This window comes from Pelophylax lessonae (assembly GCF_965119305.1).
Source record: "Pelophylax lessonae genome assembly, chromosome: 9".
Classification (NCBI taxonomy): Eukaryota; Metazoa; Chordata; class Amphibia; order Anura; family Ranidae; genus Pelophylax; species Pelophylax lessonae.
Genome location: NC_138776.1, coordinates 156,460,824 through 156,478,254, shown reverse-complemented (window position 1 = coordinate 156,478,254; position 17,431 = coordinate 156,460,824). Strand labels below are relative to the sequence as shown.

The 17,431-nt window shown below is 41.6% G+C and overlaps 1 protein-coding gene across 6 annotated transcripts in view; it reads right to left on the bottom strand.

Annotated features, from left to right (window-relative positions):
* USP54 (ubiquitin specific peptidase 54) overlaps positions 1-17,431 on the bottom strand; it is a 253,901-nt gene that overhangs the window by 224,917 nt on the left and 11,553 nt on the right. The window contains exon 1 of one of the 6 annotated variants that reach the window (XM_082267461.1): positions 3,402-3,500. The exons of 4 other annotated variants lie outside the window; for them this stretch is intronic. The gene's annotated coding sequence lies outside the window, so the exon portion shown is untranslated. Of the gene's footprint in view, positions 1-3,401; positions 3,501-17,431 lie in introns of those variants that run through there. One more of the 6 variants, XM_082267462.1, reaches the window with a different exon arrangement.

Sequence of the window (17,431 nt, the reverse complement as noted above, 5' to 3'; positions counted from 1 at the left end):
TTTCATACTTTAGTAACCTATTCATTTTCGATACGAGACTAGCATGCAAAAAAGAATGGACGATCGTTTGTCTGATAATCGCATGGTGTGGAATAGGCTTTAGGGCTTAGAAAAGCAGGCCTTGAAGGAGCAGAATTGGCAAAGGATTGTACCTGGAGTGGCAATGTCCCGCTGCAGAAACAACAGATGAACTCTACCAGGGTAGCCAGCGTTCTAGATAGCAGCTTTAAACTGTGTGGACAAGGTGCAGGCAGTAGAGGCACAAGGAGGCTGAGAATCTGAAGAGGCAAAAGTAAACTGGCTTGGTGTCACATGGACAAATGTTAAATGGTTGTCTGTCCAAAGTATGACTCTGTAGGCTTTGGCTGGATGATGTGGCGGCGCTTGACTGGCTGCATCAGCCATGATAATGCCTGGAGGTGAGCAGAGCTGTGAGCCCTAGAAGTCACCTGTTGGAAGGGGGGAGGTAAGTAGCCACCACAGGCATTGAACATAAGCATTAGCACAGCTGGATAGGTCTAAACAAAAGATCTATATCGTTAAACAGAAATACACCAACGCTGCAATCACTTCACAAACAGAAAGCTCAAACTGGTGCTGCTTATACCGCTCAACGAAACCTCATTCACTAATGCTGGACATACCCCTCAACTTGGAGCTGATCAGATAATGCTGCACATACCCCTCAAAAAAAGCTCATCCACTAATATTGTACAAACCTCACAATGTAGAGCTCAACCGCCAATGCTGAAAGTTTATCCATGGTACCTACACCTACCCCTCCATGTAGAACTCATCCACCAATGCTACACATACCCCCTAATGTAGAGCTAATCCAAGGGTACTGAACATACCCCTCAATGGACAGCTCATCCACCAATGCTACACATACCCCCTAATGTAGAGCTAATCCAAGGGTGCTGAACATACCCCTCAATGGACAGCTCATCCACCAATGCTACACATATCCCTCCATGTAGAACTCATCCACCAATGCTACACATACCCCCTAATGTAGAGCTCATCCAAGGATGCTGAACATACCCCTCAATGGACAGCTCGTTCAACGATGCTGAGAATACCCCTCAATGACCTCATGTAGTAATGCTGCATATACCCTTCAATAGAGAACTCATCCACTAATACGGCACACATGCCTATCAGCAGAGAGCTCATCCACCAATACTGCACATATCCCTCAAAAGAGAGGTTGACCATTAATACTGCATATACTCCTCAGTGAGAGCTTGTTTACTAATACTGCATATACCTCTAATTGAGAGCTTATTTGCTAATAGTGCATATACCCCTCTGGCCCCTTTCACACTGATGCGCCGCGATTCTGCAACGCAATTTTGAAAGCTATGGCTATATACCGCAAAATGCATTAAAATCGTGCCAAAGTAGTGCAGGAACTACTTTGAAGGCGGTGCGACTTTAAAACGCACTGATATGAATGGGGCTCATTGAAAATAATGGAAAACAGCTTGTCATGCGAGTTTGCAGTCCAAAATCGTGGGACAAGTCGCACTAGTGTGAAAGGGGCCTTAGTGAGAGCTTATTTACTAATAGTGCATATATCCCTCAGTGAGAGCTTATTTACTAATAGTGCCTATATCCCTCAGTGAAAGCTTATTTACTAATAGTGCATATATCCCTCAGTGAGAGCTTATTTACTAATAGTGCCTATATCCCTCAGTGAAAGCTTATTTACTAATAGTGCATATATCCCTCAGTGAGAGCTTATTTACTAATACTGCATATACCCCGCAGTGAGAGCTTATTTACTAATAGTGCATATATCCCTCAGTGAGAGCTTATTTACTAATAGTGCATATATCCCTCAGTGAGAGCTTATTTACTAATACTGCATATACCCCGCAGTGAGAGCTTATTTACTAATAGTGCATATATCCCTGAGTGAGAGCTTATTTACTAATAGTGCATGTAACCCACAGTGAAAGCTTATTTACTAATAGTGCATATATCCTGCAGTGAGAGCTTATTTACTAATAGTGCATATCCCGCAGTGAGAGCTTATTTACTAATAGTGCATATATCCCTCAGTGAAAGCTTATTTACTAATAGTGCATATATCCTGCAGTGAGAGCTTATTTACTAATAGTGCATATATCCCGCAGTGAGAGCTTATTTACTTATAGTGCATATCCCTCAGTGAGAGCTTATTTACTAATAGTGCATATATCCCGCAGTGAGAGCTTATTTACTTATAGTGCATATCCCTCAGTGAGAGCTTATTTACTAATAGTGCATATATCCCTCAGTGAGAGCTTATTTACCAATACCGTATATACCCCTTAGTACAGAGCTCTTTCATGAACACTGCACATACCCATCAAAAGGAAAGCTCATCCAATAATGCACAAATCCCCTTAAAAAAGAGACTATCCACTAATATTGTACATACCCCTCAACAAAGAGCTCATCAACAAATACTGCATATACTCCTCAATGGACAGTAGACCTATTAACAATGCATTTATCCCATCAACAGAGAAAACGTTCATGCACCAATACTGCACATACCCCTCACCAGAGTGTGTATCAACCAATACTGCATATACTCCTCAATGGAGAGTACATCCATTAACAATGTATATACCCCATAAACAATAAGCTTATCAACTAATACTGCACATACCTCTCAACACAGAGCTCATCCACCAATCCTGCACATACCCCTCATCAGAGAGATTATCCACTAGTAATGCACATATCCCTCAACAGAGAGCTCATCCGTCGTGCGATACCCAGAGGATATGCATGTCAACTGGAAAAAAAAAAAGAAGGTCTGCTTAGATACATATGGGTATGTTTCATAGAACATGGCTAATAAGATTTAGCACAATAGGCTTGCTTACAATAAAATGCAAACATAAACAGATACAATTTTGAACAGATTTGCAAACATTTCATACATACATCATTTGTAAACATAAGAAAAAAAAAAAATCATAAACAAGAAATTAGCAAATCAAGGCTTAAGCAAATGACTTTTCTTCCTGACAACTTACAACCATTCTAGCATCAGTGCATTCTAATTGGTTAGTGGTGCTTTCTGATTTGCTGAGATTATTCCGCTAGAGAGAAGAGTGCTCCAGCCCAGGCCTGCAGTCCCCGAGGCTGAAACAACTGACAGCTATGCTAATGATAACGCTGATATCCCATGAGCTGACAGAGACACAAACCATCTACTCAGTGCAGGCACCAATGATAACGGACATGGCTACACCTGTTCATCTTATCTTCAGCCATTTCAAAGCCCTAGTGTACATCTTCTTCCATCATACTAGCTACTTGATAGATTAGGGGGAAATGCAAGGACAAACATTAGCACTGCATTTATTAACATTTCTCACCGATAAATAGAATATACATACATACACAGTCCTCTGTGAGCAGAATCTTTACAGACAGCTGCATTCTTCTTCTACCCTAGACAACAGTGCAGCATCTACCACGGGAATCTCTATTCAAAGTATTATCAGCATCACACAGAGCAATAGCAGTTATTACCTAAAATAGACAGCCAATAGCAGGCAACTGCGTTTTCCCTCCTCTTTTATTAACCATAGCACTCCTGATGGTGGCAGCTAGATACAGCTGTGCAATAGCATCACTATGCTGGCAGCTGAAGCTAATAGAGACACAGTGCCGCCTATTCCTTTGCAGTAAGTGGGTCAGTAAACGGCAATATTCCAGGGCCTGTGAACACATGACAGCTTCACACAGGCCTCTGCAAAAAAAAAGATGCTTTCTGCTCTGCCTGTTAAGCATGCCGGATTCTGCAACGCCGCAATCAGAGATCAGCAGAATATTTATAAGCATTGCATGCAAATATTCGGTTTTTATTTGCAGGTCTATACCCCGATATTCACCATTATACTTTATGTGAATAGAAGAACATGTGCCTCAAATGACATGTCATATTTCATATAAAGGATTGATGTGAAGATAACTGACATCTAAACTGCATTCAAATGGAAGTCTATGTGAAGCATGACTCATGCACAACTTCTAGTACAGATAAGGACAACCTTGTGTGCTGATTGTTCTATCTGCTGAGTAATAACTGTAATCGTTTCTAAACCGGGGACAATAACCTACATGGCAATCAAAACACACAACACACGGGAACTAAACTCCTTCCTCCTTTTATATAGTATTTCCTGCTTTTATAACTCATTAACAGCAAAGCTACTTGCATTGTGTCCCATACAAACACACTGAGTACATGGTCATTGAAAGGCTTATTCACTACAATCCAAACACAGAAAACAAGTCACTAAAAGGGTATTTGTAATAATCTCCACCATTATTATACCTCTCAGGGATTAATTGATTTTTTTATTATTTACTGTACTGGCGTTTCCTCCCTGTCACAATAGAGGTATCAGAAGATCATCATAACCTGTCTGATAACATGATAACAGACACTCAAAAAACTGCCAAAGCTGCTGTCAATTTCCCCATCCTCTAGCAAGACTGAACAGTGTAAATCAGTGGTCCTCAACTCCGGTCCTCAGGGCCCACTAACAGGCCATATTTTAAGTATTACCTTTGGGAGATGCAGACTAGAGTACTGCAATCACTGAGCAGCAAATGATATCACCTGGGATGTATTTCAGTTATCTTGCAAATCTGGCCTTTTAGTGGGCCCTGTAGGCCAGGGTTGAGGACCACTGCTGTAAATGATCAACTCCAAATAGGCCAGGTCAGCTTTTAAATAGGGCCTTTCCACCTGACATTTCTCCTCTGACAGGGAGAGAATACACCTAAATAAACACACCTATCCCTAAGGCCCTGTTCACACCTGAGCGTGTTTTTAAGCTTGTAAAAAACGCTCATTTCAGAAGTCTCAAAACGTCCAACAAGCAAAATCCCATTAATTTCAATGGCCCCTGTTCACATCTGAGCGTTTTGTCACCTGAAGCAAAAGGCCTGAAGCTCCCCAAAGTACACAAGCTTCTTTTTTAGCAGATTACAAGCGTTTTTGTTAGATGTCAATGCCTGCCTCCAACCAGCTACAAAAAATGCCTGAAAAAAAGCCTGAAAACACACCTATAAAAAGCCTTTAGAAAAAACCCAAAAAACGCCTGGCAAAAGCCAAAAAAAAAAACGCCTGAAATAAATGTCCAAAAAAAAACACCTGAAATCAAAGCCCAAAAAAACACCTGAAAATGATACACTCAGGTGTGAATGGAGCCTAAGAAGCAAGGCATCACTATTAAAATACCTAATCCTGGTGCCAGGTTTCAGATTTTCAGGCTGTGCCTGAAAAGAATACTGTAAATCAGGCATGTCCAACCTGCGGCCCAAGGGCCGCATGCGGCCCACTGCCCCGACAACTTTTTTTTGCTGGGGAGGAAGGAAGTCGGGTCAGGGGGCACGGCCACAGCAGCTTCCAACGATAGGTAGAGGCTGCCTCAGAGGGGAGGGGAGCATGTGCAGTGTTTCTGACTCCTACCACCATGACCACTTCAAATCACTGAAGTGGTCATGGTGATTACAGTGTTCTTTTATTATCTCTCAGAAGTAAACTTTCGTATACTGATTCCTTTTCATTTGATCATCCTCTAGTTGTGTTAAATTAGTGCGGGGGGCGCGGCGGTGCAGGAAGGGTGCGGCGGCGATTACTTACAGTATATACCTTAACTATAGTATATATTTTATGTGCGGCCCGAGAAAATTTCTCTACACTCAATGTGGCCCAGAGTAGCCAACAGGTTGGACACCCATTCTGTAAATACTCACCCTGCTGCCTGGGCTGTTGTATGTTGCTACTTTCTTGGGGAATAATTCCAAAGTCTGCTGGGAAACAGATACTTCTGGAAGGATCTCTTTCCTGTATCGCTCACACTCATAACTAGGTGTTTTAATGAGATGTAAGTCAGCGGAAGGAACCACTCCAAGAAAGTCCCCTACAACATCACCTTGCCATTTGGTTCTGGAAACTGGGTCTGTGGTGTCAAATATGTACAGCTAGGCCGTGTGAAGATTAAATCTAACTCCAGGTCAACTGCTTAAAGCATAACCTCAACAACAATTACATTTATTGCCAATTTGGCACAAAGTAATTATCTAAATCTTCTACCTGGAGGGCCACTGGGGAAAACTACTGTACTACATACAGCGATAGCTGCCATCTTCCAGGTCCTACTCAATCAGCTTCCCCTCTGCACACTGAACACAGGAGGCCAATCACTCAGCACCAGTTACTTTTTAGAGAACCTTTGATTATTTTTTTCTGAATGCAAGGTGTTCCCTAATTGGACCATGGTAGATTATGTTATCTGCCCTTCTTCGCCTCCTCCAATTAGAGTTTGATGGAAAAAAAAAAAATACAAAGCGTTCTCTGAATGGCAGCAGTAGTGAGCAAGCAACCCCATGTTCAGTGTGCATAGGGGAAACCCCTCAAGAAGAACCTGGAAGATTGTAGCTATCAGATCACAGTGCAGTTCCCACTGATAACTTTTACAGAGACGCTCCAGATAAAAGATATGGATAATTATCATGCCAAGCTGGACCAATGTAAGTTGGCAATAAGGAATTCCGGGAGTTCTACATATAAACAAACCGTTTTACTAACCAAAAGAAATATATATTGACAGCAATGAACCTCTAAAAAAACTGCCAGAGGTGCAGTACAAAAAAGAAACAGATTGCTGACTGGACAATGAAGAAGCAGCAGCAGACTGCTGAGGTCATCTCTCTGCTCAAGCACTAAGGTAACTGACAGCACATGTACAATGCTGCAGAGCCTGAATGGTTCCTAATGCTGCACTTACCTCTCCCAGTCTGGGGACCGACACTAGCTGCTTTTAAAAATAAAAGAAAGGTTTTATTTTATTGATTAAATCAATGTAATGTTTTCATAATCTGTAAATATCTGGAAAGACTCACAATGTTGGAAAATTGGAAACCGTAGACATTAAGAGTTACCAATGTACTTTGTTCCTAATATGAGAACAATTTTCTGATATTTTGAAAGTGGCAAAAGGGACTTTAATTTAAAAAAAAAAAAAAAAAAGTGTCAGTATTTATTTAGCCCAAAGCTAAAAACAGATTTTATTGGGTTACCCACAGCAACTGATACAGAGAACATATTACTGCAATGTGACCATCTGCACCTAGTTTTATGAAGAAGAGAGCATATACATTTTAAATGTGGTGGATTTTGACACAGATGGCTCGTTTTGGCTTGGCACGTCAGGAACAAGCACTTTTCACAGTTTACCAGTGTTGGGAGACGGCAAACATATTGTTACTCCATGAATGTTTTGTCTGCGAGTTACATTGTTCAACAAACAAAAATCAGATGCACTTATGGTTACTACATTTTCACCACAGCAGACTGTACATGCCAAATACAAAGTAACAATGGTACCCACTGCCCACGCTATAAAAACATCAACAGATGTGACGGAAGTGGGACTGATGGTTAACCATCTTGTACATTAGTTCAGAGACAGATTTTTCATTCAGTTCTCAGCCTGGGTTCACATACATGCGTGTAAAAATCGCACTGCAATTCAGTAATGCGATTGTGTATGAATACCTTGGACTATTTACCACTGATGCAATTTTCAATCTACCTTTCTGCACAAATTGCTCCCATTGACTTTAATGCAAAAACAGATGTGAATCGCAAACATGTGAACACTTCTCTCTGAATGGCACCAAATTCTATGCCTTGCGAGTTGGAAATGCACCGCTCCAAACTTGCACAGGACCCTTTTTGCAGTCACATTCAAAATGCTATCCGTGAGCGTCACATCTGTGTGAACCACATCATTTATTAAGAAAACATATCTTGCCTGTCATGCGAATTTGTATTTTAAAACTCATCCACAATCACATTTGTGCGAACCGGGGCTGCAAGGATAAGTTCACCTTTTGAATAAAACTGACTATGTAGTTAGGGGTAGAGATGAGCTCGGGCGTGTCGAGTTCGTACGTGCCCAATCCCGCCAGGAAGTCGACACTACACCCCGCTAATCACAGTCAGTGAGATTTCCTTAACTGTGCAGCTGCGGATCGGGAAATGTCCCACTGCCTGTGATTAGCGGAGTGCAATGTTGGCTTACTGGCGGGATCGGGCACATAGGGACTCGAACACGCCCAAGCTCATCTCTGGTTAGGGGTCACTGTTGGTTGGAAAAAAAAAAAAAAAACTCAGTTTTCTGCTCCTTAATGTCTGGTTAAAAAAAAAAAACACCATCATTGGCATTCCCTGTCCTGCCTTTTTGTCAGGATTTGCCATACATTGAGCACTTGCCCCAGCCTAACAGGAGCGAGGGCTCTACCTCATTCAAAACCCACGCATGCGCAGTGCTCTCTCTTGCTCTAACCCTGTAAACGATGCCAGTTCTTGTATTGTGTCCCCTCCAAATTACTATGCTGTGCTTTGTGAAGGCACAGCAGAATGAGAGGATGAAGGCACAACAATGGAACTGGTGTTGTCCATAGACCTAGTTCTGATGGAGCAGGGAGCCAGAAGTACGTCTCTCTGCCGTACATATCAGAATTTATGTTCCTTGAGTTGGGCTTTAATCCTATTGCCAGCCCAGATAACAGTATTAGGTTTTGTATGTTACCTGTAGTTTAAAACCCCTAGTCACAGCAAAATATTCCAAAGAAGTGTCAAGCTTCTCATTCTAGCAGGGGGATGCAAAATCTGAATGTTTACTGCTTGTTCCGGACTTATCTCAGAAATATGATGATGCTCTTTACCAGAACTGAGCCCCAATACCATACTAGCTGAATTTCATTATAATATATATATATATATATATATATATATATATATATATATATATATATATATATATAGATAGATAGATAGAGCACGGCTCAGCACAGTATACAAAGACCAAAAGAATTTGCACAAAAAATTAGCTGTAACAATTAAAAAGGAATGCACTCGCATGAATCACTGAAGGGTACATAATACACAGCCAGATAACAAAATGAGACCAGGTTCCGGGCCAGTGTCCACCCCGGCAAGAAAGGCTTTAACTTTCTCCTTTCCTTCCCAACAGGCTTGCAGACTGGGCAGTTGGAGGAGGGTCTTGAAAAGCTATACCAATAGGCCTTTCCCGTCATCCATAAAGCCTAGCCAGCTCACATTTACATTCCTAGGTCCTGGCTTACTTTCAGCATACGGCACTCATTGGGCACTCACCCCCAGCATTGAAGTACTGTGCGCACTTCCCAATTTAAAAGCTGCGCATGCAAAATGTGCTCTCTTCTGTCACAGTAAAGACCCACCAGTTGCAGATCCTCGCCAGGATTCTTAAACTGCTGTGGAGCTTTTCATAGTCTGGACTACAGGAAAATGTCCAAATAGCCTTTTTCTTTAAAGACAACTAAAGAGTTCACTTCAGTTTTAATTAAACCAGAAGGCTCAGCGACCACTTGATTGCCCATGCCCTCTAAACAAGCCAGAAACGCATAAATTGGGGAGTATTTCAGTCAGTCTTCATGGTGCAGTATTTTTACAAATGGCACAGTGTATTTTAAGCTACTGGGGCCAGTTGTCTGAATGGGCCAGTTTGTGTAAAAGGTGAACTCGGCCTTTAATTATAAGTTAAACTTGAGCAGCTATTTACACACGGATTAAAAAGAAAAAATAATTATGACAGGATTAAACTCAGTTATTTTTATAAATGAGCCCCAAGAAGCTTAATGCCATAACGTGCTATGGGCATATTAGCACATTATGGCAGACCCACCATCTAATGAAGCCCTGCAACTCTGTGTCGTCAGCCCGCTTGCTAGTCATGGGCGCTCCATCCTGTCCTGATCTTCCTTCTGTGTTTGCTTTCATTGGCCACTTGAATGTCTGGACTGCAATGATGTCACTCCCGAGCATGTGCACAGGAGCCACCTCATCATAGCACAGAGAAATGCCATAAATGTACGCTGAGTTGCGCATGTGTGGCTCAATGTACATTACCACTAAGGCAGGGAGAAGCATTTATGCCAGAAGGGACCACTAGGCTCTTTTCTGTCAAAGACCCTACCTGTCAGCATTTTATTTTCCGGAGTTCCATTCCATTTTAAAGCAACACAAAATTTGACAAACAATTTTAGCAGGAATCAAAAAGTAACTGTTAAAGAAAAAAAAAAAAAATATTCACCCACAAGAGGACAACCATCTTGCACTGCCTATTCAGAATTTTGCCATGTGGTTTAGTTTACGGACAATAATTTTTTGGGAAAACGAACATTACTGCTGACCGTACATCTTATCACGTTCTATTTTTAAATCCCGACATCCATACCACTTAGTAAACTGACTGTGTGATGGCACTTATTTTCCATTCGTCCTTGCCAGCTAAAATATTATGTGGGCTGTAGATGAGAAACACAGAGTCATTTCTTAAATCTATAGCTGTTTTTTGTAACTGATCCAAAAGGCACTGTCGCAAGTTACATCAGACAACCATCTGGATATGGACACCTACACATTATGTAGATAGTGTTGTGTACCTCCGAAGAAAGAAAAAGCATTTTATCAATGGAACTGAGAAACAGGCCAATACTTTGAGCAAAAGGATCAATGTCATAATATGTAATGTATAATTCTGGTGCTAGATCACCTTTACAATTTACTACTAAATTGTAATAACACTTTACAGTAGTAAAGGCTGAAGTATGCAGCCCCCCCCCCACACCCCACACACACACACACACACACACACACACACACACACTATACTTACAGTGGGAAAATTAATTATTTGATCCTCTACAGATTTTGTATGTTTGCCCACTTACAACGAAATGTAGGGTCAATAAATTTTTTTCATAGGTGTATTTTAAATGATAGAGACAGAATGTCAACTAAAATCCAGAAAAAAAACATAAAATTGAGTTGCAGGTCAGTGAGTAAAATAAGTATTTGATCCCCTACCAACCAACAATAATTCTGACTCCCACAGACTGGCTACAGTATGTGCTCATGTGCTACACATATTAGTCCGGTCAATTTAAAGTGGAGTTCCAGCCTCAAAACGAAAATTTGACATCCGCTTGCTCTAAGTAACCTGAAAAAGAATTGGATAATCATGATTTTTTTTTTTACCTTCCTTCCACTTCCTCCCTCTGCGGCCGCGGCCCGCACCCTGACTTCCTGCTTGCATTGACTCCTGGGAGCCGAACGTCATCGCTCCCAAAAGTCAATGCGCCTGCACCGGCCCTGCTCATCACTACCGGTGTAAGCGCGTCATTCCCTGCTAATCAGCTTCTGGGCATGCCCAGAAGCTGTGCAGGGATGACACGCCTGCACCGGAACTGACGAGCAGGGCCGGTGCAGGCGCATTCTGGGACTAGGACACCAAAGAGGACGATTTGGCTTCAGCTGCCCAAACCTGAGATGGCAGCACTGGACAAGACATTTTCAAGGCAAGTATTTCTTCTAAAAGGTAAGTGAACCCGGGGACAGTTCAGAAGCTATCATTGCTGAAATGCACTAGCCCTGACTGTCCCGGGGGTATTTTTATTGAAAAAAAAAAAAAAAAAAGACACCTGTCCACAGAATCTACTCCTTTCAAACCTCACCATCATGAGCAAGACCAAAGGGCTGTCAAAAGACATCAGGGACAATATTGTAGACATGCACAAGGCTGGAATGGGCTACAAGACCATCAGCAAGAAGCTTGGTAAGAAGGGGACAACTGTTGGAGCAATTTTTGACAGATGGAAGAAATACAAAACCACCATCAATTGCCCTCAGTCTGGAGCTCCATGCAAGATTTCACCTCATGGGGCAAGAATTGAGGGATTAGCCCAAAACTACAGGGGAAGAGCTTGTGAATGATCTAAAGGTAGTTGGGACCACAGTCACCAAACTGGTGACACAATATGCCGTCATAAAATGAAATCCTGTAGCACCTGCAAGATCTCCCTCCTCAAGAAGGCACGTGTACAGCTCTGTCTAAAGTCTGCCAATGAACATCTAAATTTAAATGATTCAGAGAAGGATTGGGAGAAATGGCTGTGGTCAAATGAGACCAAAATTAAGCTCTTTGGCATTAACTCGAATTGCCGTGTTTGGAGGAAGAAAGAGGCTGACTATGACCCTATGAACACCATCCCTACAGTCAAGCACGGAGGTGGAAAGATTCTGCTTTGGGGCTGTTTGTCTGCTAAAGGTACAGGCCAACTTTGCTGCATTGAGGGGCCAATGAACGGGGCCAAGTATTGTAAAATCTTGGATGAAAATCTTCCCTCAGTCAGAACACTGAAGATGGGTCTTCCAGCATGACAATGACCCAAAACATACCACCAAGTCAACAAAGGAGTGGCACAAGAAGAAGCACATTAAAGTCACGGGTGGCCTAGCCAGTCTCCAAACCTTAATTCTATAGAAAATTTATGGGAGGGAGCTGAAACTTTGAGTTGCCAAGCGACAGCCAAGAAACCTTAAGGATTTAGAGAAGATCTGTAAAGAAGAGTGGACCAAAATCCCTCCTGACGTGTGCAAACCTGGTAACTAACTAAAAGAAACGTCTTACTTCTGTGCTTGCTAATAAGTGTTTCACCACCAAGTACTAAGGTATGTTTTATTAATATTTAATATTTAATATTAAATATTTATTTTGCTCACTGAACTGCAAAAAACTATATATCGTTTTCTATGGGCGCACTCGGCGGGGGGGGGGGGTGGGGGGAGCACCGGCGGAGTGCACAGAGCAAGTATGACATTTTTTTTTTTTTTTTTAAATGAGCCTTTAGTATCACTTTAACCACTTTACCACCGGAGGATTTTGCTGTCTTCCGTCCAGGCCACTTTTTGCGATTCGGCGATGTGCGACTTCAACTGACAATTGCGCGGTCGTGCGACGACGTACCCAAACGAAATTTACGTCCTTTTTTCCCCACAAACAGAGCTTTCTTTTGGTGGTATTTGATCACCTGTGCGATTTTTACTTTTTGCGCTATAAACAAAAAGAGCGTTTATTTTGAAAAAATAACAATATTTTTAACATTTTTTTATATGAAATTCCCCCCAAAAAAGATGTAAAAACCAATTTTTTTAAAAATTTTTGGCCAATTTGTTTTATGCTATTTATGTTTGGTAAAAAAAATCGCAATAAGCGTATTTTGATTGGTTTGCGCAAAAGTTATTGCGTTTACTAACAAAGGGAAAGATTTCTGTCATTTTTGGTGTTTTTTTTTTAACGCGTAATGGCGGCGATCTGCGATTTTTTTTGCGGGACTGCGACATTGCGGCGGACAGATCGGACCCTTGACTGACATTTTTGACACTTTTGGGGGTACCAGTGACATTACTGCAGTAATCAGTGCTATATATATGCACTGTTACTGTAAAAATGACACTGGCAGGGAAGGGGTTAATTTTATTGGAGAGGGAGGGGTTAATGTATGCCTGGTGCTTACTGACGTGTAGGGGGGGAGGGGACTGAGTGAGTCATGGACAGATCGGATGTCCAGCTATGCTGAACAGTCCGATCTGTCACTCCCTGTCACTATGGAGATCCGCCCGCTGTGTTTACACACAGCGGGCGGATCTCCAGACTCGATCCCCGACGATCGGGTAAGAGCAGCGGCGATCGCCGCTGCTCCTCCCCTGGCCCGACTCCCGCTGTGAATGAAAACAGCGGGAGCGAGCCTCCGGCGGCGCGCAAGCGCCGCCCAGAAGGGGGAGTGTCCAATCACGTTAATACTACGTGGCTGGACGATAACGAACCACTCTGCCGCAGTAGTATTACTGTGAGCGGTTGTAGAGTGGTTAAATTGTATCTAAACCTAAAAACAAAAAGGTTATAAATTGCAGCTAACCAATCCTAAAAACAGCCATATGTGGATCAAAATTCAGATAATTCAGCAGGGGCTGGTCAAATTTAGATTCATGTATGACCTGTGTACATCCAGCCTGTCGGTTTTTTTTTTAGATTAGTGCCACTAGTTCTAGCAGACAACACTAATCATTGTATTTAGCCAGCAGGACAGGCTCCCCACGGGCAGAACATAATAGCGCTGCGGATGGGATTAGCACTGAGTGTATTAATGGGGGAATCGGCACATTTGTTTTCAGTCAATGGAAAAAAATGTATAATGTATGGCTTGCCTTAGATGTGGTGGCTGCATTAGTTTCCTTTTTTCAAGCTTTAATTTTTAATTGGCGATCCTGCCAGTAACATATTTCCTGTCCTAGGGTGATAACATTCACTCAATGGGCTGTATCTATGATAGCAGCGTTGTCACCTGTGGTTTTATGCCTCATCTCCACTTAATAGGGGGGGATATCCTTGCAGTTCAAAAAAAATAGCTGATAACACTGTTCAGTTCAGTCCCCAGAAATTACAAGGACACTGGATTTTTGGCAGGATAAACAGGTATTTTTTGCAGTCATAAAAAAAGAAAACCAATGTAGCCACCACATGCAAGTGCTGGTAAGCTGCAAAATATATTTTTGTTCTAGGGTTCAGATCTCCTTTAAAGTGTTACTAAACCCAAAAACAGTAAAATCAGTCTGTATGTATATACAGTAAAGCATGCTTGTTATACTCACTGTGGAACCTAATGGGTAATCCTCTGCATTGTGTAAAAAAGGGTGTTTTGGTCCTGGCTTCTCTGATCCTCCCCTCCTTTCACTGCCCCCTGATAATTTCCTAATAAAACAGTCTATGAGGTCAGGCTGCACATGCTCAGTTTAGTGTGTATTACTGGAGTGTTTTTTTTTCTTGGGAGCATGCATGTGATCAGCACAGGGCCAATTAGCACTGTCCAGACAGAGGGTCAGGGGTCTACTCCTACAAGCTTTAACCAGTGCTTGGCTGGACATTAATAGAAATCACAAGACTGCTCTAACTGCTGATGAGAAAAGGTATTTAGCAGTTTAGTATATTTACTGTACTAAAGTAATTGCATTTTAATGTTCTGTGTACTGTAAGAGACCAGATATAGTGAATGCAGGCTCCCGGGTTTAGTAACACTTTAGGTAAATACACAAGGCACAGCCAGGCAACTAGCACTTACAGGAATACAACAAACGTCCCAAGTCTTCTCATGAGGAGTGTGTTTTAATGTCATGAAAGAAATATGAATACTTGCCTCTCCCCCCCTCCCCTGTGAAAGTGACACTTACCTGACCATGTCAAAAGTTTTTATTTCTATACTTTTTCCAAGTCACTGAACCAGAAAGACAGGAAGCCAAAACATCAGCATGACAGCCAGACAACAAGTATTTTCAGAAGGTAGTAAGAAATGGTTGCCTACTGAGTGGTATAACTTAAACCAGTTCTTCCCAAACTACTCCAATGCCTCGTACACACGCATCCATAGTTGGCCGTGAATTTTCGGCCAACGTCCGATCGGCCGATTTTCGGCTTGTTAGTATGATGCTTTCGACAACTGACTCCGACTTTTCGGCCGAATAAAATCTGGTGTGCAGACTATAAAATTTTTGTTGGCCGTCAACACAACGGCCGATTTTCCGTCCGTCAGTACAGATTTCGGCAGACAAAAATCTGATGAGCAAGTCTGGGCATGCTCAGAGAAGAAAAAACACAAGGAAAGTAAACCAGCACATGACATCACTTCTGAAGTTGATTTTTGTTGGCCGAGAAAATTCATGTGCAGTCTAGAGCACATTCCAACCAACAAAACACCACTCTGGACAAAAGACGGACAATAATCGTTGCTTGTGTACGAGGCTTAAGTCTGGGACTTGCAAGTAAAACTATATGGGCCCAAGGAGAGTCATTATGGTAAGGCATTGTCCCAGCAATGCAGGGTGGACAACCACAATACATGAACTGCTGGTGAAACTTGACAAGAAAACCTCTTTAAATGGATTAATCAATCTGAGATGAAGTAAATGAAACAACAAATAGTGAACATAAAATAGACCGGTAACTCACATGGCTGACAAAGGGAAAACAATCAACGCCACACAAAAGACTGAAACTCCAGAAAGTAGGAAAGGAAACTTGTCACCAATCACTTTTCCATAGAGAAGAACAATGCCAACCTTACTCCAATGGTGCCTGGAGAATTCTGAAAAGAGAGGGGGATGGGGTCCTTTGGCTACCACTGAGATTGTCCTGCTGCCAGTGAAACTTCCTTGAGTACTTCCCACAAGATATACTAGCAGCATAAAAAGCTGGATAGCAATTCATCACTAAACTGGCCAAATACTAGTAGAGTTTTCTTCAAAATGTTTTGTTTTTAAGAACGTTCGGTCCCTTTTCTAATCGTTAGTGGGGCCAAGTCAGCAATCATTTTACACTGCAATAGAAGGCAAGAAAAATATAAAGGAACAGAAGAAGGTTTCTCAAAAGAATGAAATTCTAATAGTCAATGTGGTTTTTGTTTGGGAAATTGCATTCAATCCAAAATCAAATGTTAAAAGCACATGAAATTGTGAAGACCTTTCCAAAGACATTCATCATACATCAAATATACTGACAATTTTCATATGAAATTATCTGTCTAAAATCTATGAACACATTGGAATGCTGACAATGAGGAGAATACGTCCAAATTTCTGTGTATAATGCCTTGTATGTATAAAAAGTTCTGGTGGTGACCTTTTAACCCACTCCAGTAAACAGTCTATTCATTCCAGGCTTCCACAAGAAAATCTTATCTGTCTTCTGGAATTTTTTCATGTTTACTTTGGAAGGCAGATTTACCTAGAATCTACAGAGCTCATCTGCTGGTATCATTCCATCGCATGTCTACAACAATAAACAATCCCACTGATATCTAAGGAGATTTCACAGAAAAGTTCCCTGTGTTTGCAAATATCTGGGATTTTTCTTCTCAGATATCTTTGTTGCGGGACATCTGCCACACCATAAGCATTGATAGAGACTGGTATCAAATGTTGGAAGCAAAAAGTATTTCTGCTGCTAAAACCACCAAATGTGGGTTGAGGATCAATAAGGGAAGAATGGTTTCCTCCTTGTAATATAACAAAAAAAAAAAGTAAGATAATGTGAAATTAAGATAATGTGAAAGTGCAGTGGAAAAAAAAAAAAAAGCCTGTGTAATAAAGAGACTTTTCTCCTTGTCCATTCAAGGTTCTCTTTAACCACTTAAGCCCCGGAAGATTTTACCCCCTTCCTGACCAGGGCCTATTTTGCGATTCAGCACTGCGTGACTTTAACGGAAAATTGCGCGGTCGTGCGATGCTGTACCTAAACGAATTTGACGTCCTTTTTTTCCCACAAACAGAGCTTTCTTTTGGTGGTATTTGATCACCTGTGCGATTTTTACTTTTTGCGCTATAAACAAAAAAACAGCGTCAATTTTGCAAAAATAACAATATTTTTCACATTTTTTTATATAAGCCTCTAAACAAGCCTTTAAACAAGTCTCTTCAAAGTCACGGGGCGACTTTCTGGTCGCGGTAGTGTGAACCAGGTCTTAGGGT